This window comes from Coptis chinensis, chromosome 8 (genome assembly GCF_015680905.1).
Source record: "Coptis chinensis isolate HL-2020 chromosome 8, ASM1568090v1, whole genome shotgun sequence".
Taxonomy (NCBI): domain Eukaryota; kingdom Viridiplantae; phylum Streptophyta; class Magnoliopsida; order Ranunculales; family Ranunculaceae; genus Coptis; species Coptis chinensis.
In genome coordinates, this window is record NC_141463.1 from 78,421,983 (window position 1) to 78,428,250 (window position 6,268).

General features: G+C 33.4%; 1 long non-coding RNA gene across 1 annotated transcript; it reads left to right on the forward strand.

Annotated features, from left to right (window-relative positions):
- The first annotated feature begins 482 nt into the window (after nt 1-482).
- On the forward strand, nt 483-3,573 carry LOC147483258 (uncharacterized). The gene is made up of 4 exons (XR_015206446.1): nt 483-898; nt 2,216-2,352; nt 2,541-2,632; nt 3,332-3,573. It is a non-coding gene; the product is annotated as an uncharacterized LOC147483258 (long non-coding RNA).
- The last annotated feature ends 2,695 nt before the right edge of the window (nt 3,574-6,268 follow it).

The following is a 6,268-nucleotide window of genomic DNA, read 5'->3' on the forward strand; positions in this document are numbered from 1 at the left end:
TAACGGGAAATCAGAAACTGGATGCAGATGTATTGAACTAACCTCAAAGAGTAATTAACGAGAGATTCACTACTAAAAAAAGGACATATTATGATGGCTGTTTTTTTTTAATCTTGACGGCTTTGTTGAAAATAGTCAAGATAAGTGTCCTAGTGATATTTTTATGGAGATTGTTGAAACACTGTGTCGTATATGACACAAGCGTCAAGAAAATATGTTGATATTGTGATGAGTTTCCTAAAACAGTCATGTTAGCAATGTAATAAGTTGTCAAAAGCTTAAGCTTTGTTTTATGAGACCTGCCCACAGTTGATGACATAATTAAAAAATGTGTCAAGAAATGTTATGACGGGGTTGGCAAAACCGACAACTTGCGTATTTTCTAATGACGTAATTATAATCGGCATCAAAAAAAATTACGAGGGATTACCTAAACCGATAGGGCTTAAATATTTCTGAACCATCAATACACTAATTGATTAGTGTTTTAATTCGGAGTCAAGCAGTCAAAGAAGTCAGGTCATGCATGAAGAGAATTAATTTAGAGAGAGAAAGTAAACTAGAAAAAAAAAAAAAAGGCAGAAGAGACCTTCTCTATTGTCTTTCAAAACCCTAACCCAACAAATTATTGCCTTCCCCTCTCTGAAATTTCTGAGCGATTGCGCCTCCACATGCGAATTCTCCCAAATCCAAATTTAATCGTCCACTAATCCATATCATTTCGATGTGCGAAAATCCCGATTTTAATTTTCAACACTGTAGACCATTGATCTTATTTGTTTCTTAAACTTCGGGTCATTCAAGGTATGCATCAATTTGCAGTATATTTGTGCAAGGAAAGGGTTTAACTAGAGTAACAACGACTTCACCCCTCAATCTACAGTGTTGCTCTCAACAAGTAATAATTAACAAAATATATTTTTTCCATTAATCGGCAGCGAGGTTTCTGTGGGGATTTAATGACTGGTTATAGATCTTGTGATTTTTTAAACCGTCTGGGGTCTTTATGAAAGTGCATGGAAGCTGTTTGAATAAATTTCCAATAGAAATCTACTTACTTAAATTTTTAACATTGCTTTACTTCTCCACCTTTTTTTTGTTCTTTGCTATTCACCCTTTACTATTGATTATTAACTTAATTTGCAACCTTGAACAAAATTAGATAATGTGAATATAATGGTGTAGCTATATATGCAGAATGAACAAGTATGTAGTAGAGATGTTGGTGTTGAATACTGTGTTCTACTAGTGTGTCTGCATACTTTAGCTCCATATTTCAGCTTCGCTTTAGTACAATATGTAGTGGTACTTTGCATGGTAGATTTACTCTTTTATTTGTGAGTTCGATTCCTTCAGTGGCCGGCCATGTTTGGTAAAAGTGAACGATGACAAAGATTAAAAGAATGGTTGTGTTTGAAGTGTGAAGAGAAGTGGAAAGCAGTGGCTTGCTTTGTAGTGGTTGAAATATAATGAGTGGTAAAAACTGTAAATATGGTGCTTGTGTTTAGTTTTCTCTAGCTTTTATGTGAATAACAAGGGCTTTTAATAGAAATAAAAAAGAAAGGACTGACAAGTAGTTCTTTTTTATAGTGTTAAAGCTGAAACTTGATATGTGATAGGTTACTTCCTATACTTAGCTAGCTCAGTAACGTAGGTGTTCTCATTTTCCTTATGGTAACCAACGTGGAAAAGTAGAGTTCCATATAGTTATTTTCTTAAAGGTGCTCAAGTGTTCTGAAGCGTTGGGAAGTTCTAGGAGATTGTGTACTTCATTTCTAGATTGAGTACTTCATTTCTAAAGTTGATCTGCCATGAAATCAAATAACACTTAGCCTGTCCCACGGAGCTTTAGTATCTTATACTTACGTGGCTACCTACATTTGTTTGGGTCCAGCTATCTTATACGTTTGTTTGTCGTCTCAATAATAATTGCTAGTCAAGAATTACTCAAATTTTAGAAAGCATAATAATTGGTTGCTCTATCAAGTTCTAAATTCTAATACTTTGAATTTGGGGTTGAATTGCTTTCATATTATAACTAATGCTATAGTCAGTGTGTAAAAGCTTTGCTTTGTGTTGTACTTAGTTTTAACTGTACTCTTCAATTGTTGTGCATTTTTTAGCAACTTAATTAGCTAACCATTTTATCTTGTCTTGGCTAAGCTCCATTTTTCTTTTTTTCCTAATATACTCCCTTGTCCATGGGTGTCGTTAGTCATACTGAAGTAACAGAATGGTCTAGGGCAGTACCAAAGTTGTACTAATCTGCTGCTACGTGTCTGCCTACTGCTTGCTGCTACTGTTAGGTGTTGTTGCTGCTGCCTGCTGCTACCATGGACCTGCTTCTCTTTGGTATTTGTTTTTCTTACACATGTTTGTTATTTGTATGTCAGTTTGTTGATATACATAAATATTTAAGATATTGGTTGGGCTGGGCTTTGAGTTATCCCTTGTGTGTAAAAGATAATTCGTAATAAGATTTTCTCAAGTTAGTTTTAAACTTTTGAAGTTTTTACTAAATATAAGCTTGTCATGTGCAGCCCTTGTTTTCCATCCAAAGCAAGTACATCTTGAAGCGTGCCCAAGGAAATAAGCCAACATTGTTGAGGCCTTTTTAAAAATGTTTAAAACGGTATTTATCTAACTATCTTTAATTAATTTGATTTTTTTAGGTGTTTTCTTTGTTTTCTTATTTTTTCAGATGTGATTTTTCATACGAATCTATTAATCTGTTCCTAAAGTCTTTAATAGAGACTTGGTTTATCTAGTAAATTATATTGCACTATCATCTACTTGTACTATTCTAGATATTTACAGTAGGTCGGTAGTAGTGCCTTGTCTAACAATTTTTATATTAGTAGTGCGTTGTAACGGTCTTGAAGTGAATTCGCAATTGATTTCTTTGACCCCATTTAATTTTTCGGCCAAGGCACATTCGCACCACAATGTCCATATCATTTTGAGTTTTAGAAATGATTGCATGACCCCACGAAGTTCATATGAAATTTCAGTTCTTGTCTACGTTACAAGGCTTATTGTAAGTGGTTTGTTTTTCGGGTAACTATAGTTGTTGCTACATTTGTTTCACCCCTGAACTCTTGGTACCTATTACCTTAACCTTATATGTTTTGAGTTGTTTACTTACATATGGATGCATGACCTAAGGATTTCCTAATTGTTATTTTATTTTTTGTTTTGACAAGATGAGTAGTCTTTATTAGTAGAATGCATGCCTAGTGCCTACCAACTTTCATCTAATTAAGTTTTGAACATTAAGTTTCAATTTAAGATTGAATGAAGTCTATCTAAACTCTGTTGTTAAATGAAACAGGCAACGTATGTGGCATTTGTTTGTTGCCTTAGAGAATGGAGGTGGTCTATACTGCATCAACTTGGGAATTTTCTAACAAGATTTTCTTTCTAGCTAGTTGTAAGTTCAATGTAATGTATATTTTTCGTATTGTATTTTTCTTTTTGAGGAAAATGTAAGGACAATGATAGAATGAATACTATATTCTTGAATAGGAGTGATGGTGTACGTGTGCATTTTATGGAGCAATTTGTTTTTTTAAATGTGTTGTTTTGGCAAGTTCTACAGGGGTGTTGTTATTATGCCGTATTTTTGGCAGGAAAAATATAATAATAATATATATTTTTTAAAAAATAGAAAAAAAAAAAAAAAAAAAAAATGACGGTTTTAGAAGAACTATCATAGTGTAAACTATTTGTTGACGTTTTTTGTTCTATAAAATGACTGTTCCACAGTAGTCAATGACCATTTCTTGACGGTTGCAACTATAATTTATGACGGTTACATATGAGGTGTCATAGTAAAATTTACCTACTATGACGCTTTAAAGGCGAATATATGTCATAATGGGAGGAATTTTTAAGATGCCTTTCTATGAACTGTCATAGCTTTAATGACGATTTTGGTTGACTTTTTTATGACATTTTTGAAGAATGGCGGCTAGTTTTTCAATCAGAAAGTGTCATGATATGTATTTCATGACAACTAAAAGCTGTCATAAAAAGCCCTTTTTTTAGTAGTGATTGGAACCTGAATGCAAATGCAATAAATTAATCTCAAAGACTAATTAACGAAACATCGAAAACTAGATACAACTGTACTGAATTAATCTTAATGATAAACTAACGGGAAATCATAAAGTGGTGCAATTGCTTTTAACTAATCTTAAATAATAATTAACAAGAAATCGGAAACTTGATGCAACTGCATTGAACTACCTCAAAAAATAATTAATGAGAAATTGAAAACTGGATGTAGCGTACTACATTGAACTAACCTCAAAGAATAATTAATGGAAAATCAGAAACTTGATGCAAATGCATTGAACTAATAACCCTAAAACATATTTGTATTATATGTAGGGAAAATAAATGTCTCGACAAATATAGTTTTGTATTTTAAGTAGTGTTTATCATAATTTTTTTATTATGATTGTGAATGTCCTGCGATTTAAGTAGTTTCAATATTATCTTCGCCACATTGGGCATTCTCATAAAACTTCAAACAAACATCTATTATTAAACCTAACAACAAAAAGAAGTCGATGGGTTTTCTCAAAGTTTGGTGTTTAAATTCCTTTTTTTAAAGAGTGGTGCAAGAAATTTAAATAAGTGATTAATATAATTTTCATATCTCATAGCTATGCATAGTTGCTAATATTTTATATATATATTGAAAAATTGATTATGTGGAGAGTTGAACCTAGCACCTAAATAAGATAGTCCAAACTCCAAACCAATATGCTACTATGTGTTTCTTGTATAAGAAATTCATTTTGATATATAATACCAATTAATATTAAATTAAAACATGTATTTCTTCATTTTACTATTGTAATTATAAAAAAAAAATTGCTAAATAAACATCGGTCCGACCGAGTCGAACCATGGTTGAACCATTTTAACAAAAAATCGGTTCGATTACCAGTTCAGTTTTCAAAACATTGCTCCCTAGTGCTCGTTGATTTGTTTATAATCCCGGCCCATAGTCTCCCAACACAAGGTAGGTAAAACATGGATGTGTGTGTGTATTTCATGGTTCCTATTAAAATACATAGACTAGTATGTAGTATATACCCCATTTCTATGCCACCATTACTAAAAAAAAATTTTTGCTAAAGGGTAATTTTGCATTAAAATTTTTAAATAAGTTACAAGGAAAGAAAAATTAAAGTTACATCATATGTGGCCATGGATGAAATTCCATGTCAGATTTTTATGTAAATCTGTAGTAGGTTGCATTAGGGTTTCTTATGCTTATATGAAGTCTGGCCTATACGTCCACCATCGTTGATCACCGTTTGCAAGAGTGCATCCTTCCTTAGCACAATAATCAACTCCAAAATTTGCTTCCCTCCATGTTCTAGTGATGTTTGCCCAGTTTAATTGCGCTTTGAGTTTTTGCCATGTAGTTTTAAACCTCCAATGTATCTTGTTTGCTCGGAAGGCATAGACAACGGCTTATGAGTCAGATTCGATCCATATGTCTCTCCATCCTTGCTCGATTGCTTTCCTAGCACCCTCTATGATGCCATGTCATTCAACCATATATGTAACATGTTTCCACACCTAGACCCCCGATGCCAGCAACACAAACAACACTCAGATGATTCCTTGCAATGACTCCCCACCATTACTGAAATCATCAAAGGACTGTCTATCCTACCTACATTAATATTGGTTCTCCCAGGAGGCTCATAGTGAGCCACGTCAGCAAAATTTACAAAAAAGTCCTCACTTAACAAATAATTAGTTGGTTGATTACCAAGTTAACCTTATTATTGGTGTGTATAGTAATTTATAAAAGAACCTTTTGGTCTTTTCAATTATGTCTAAAATGAAAAAGTAAACACACGCATGATTTTCCTATTCGCAGTTAGACTGATGCGAACCTTAATATCACCTGACTGCAATTTTGTAGTTCCAAACATTGAATCGATGGAAACCATGGCATAGTCTTTAACTTGGGACACTTTTTGACTGTTAGCTTGACCAGGCTAGGGAATGCTTCTTTACTGACCATACATAACCAGTCTTCCAAATTCGGAAAATCTATCAGAGTAAGTTCTTTCAAACATGGAAACGGTCATTATGGGTTATTACCATAGAACTCAAACCGAATGTGCTTCACAGCATACATTCCATGCATGTAAAGAGTCTTGAGGAGGGGGAGCTGTCCAAGTCTTGGGAGATGTTCACATTTTCTGCAGTTGAACAACACAAGTTCTATAAGATTTGG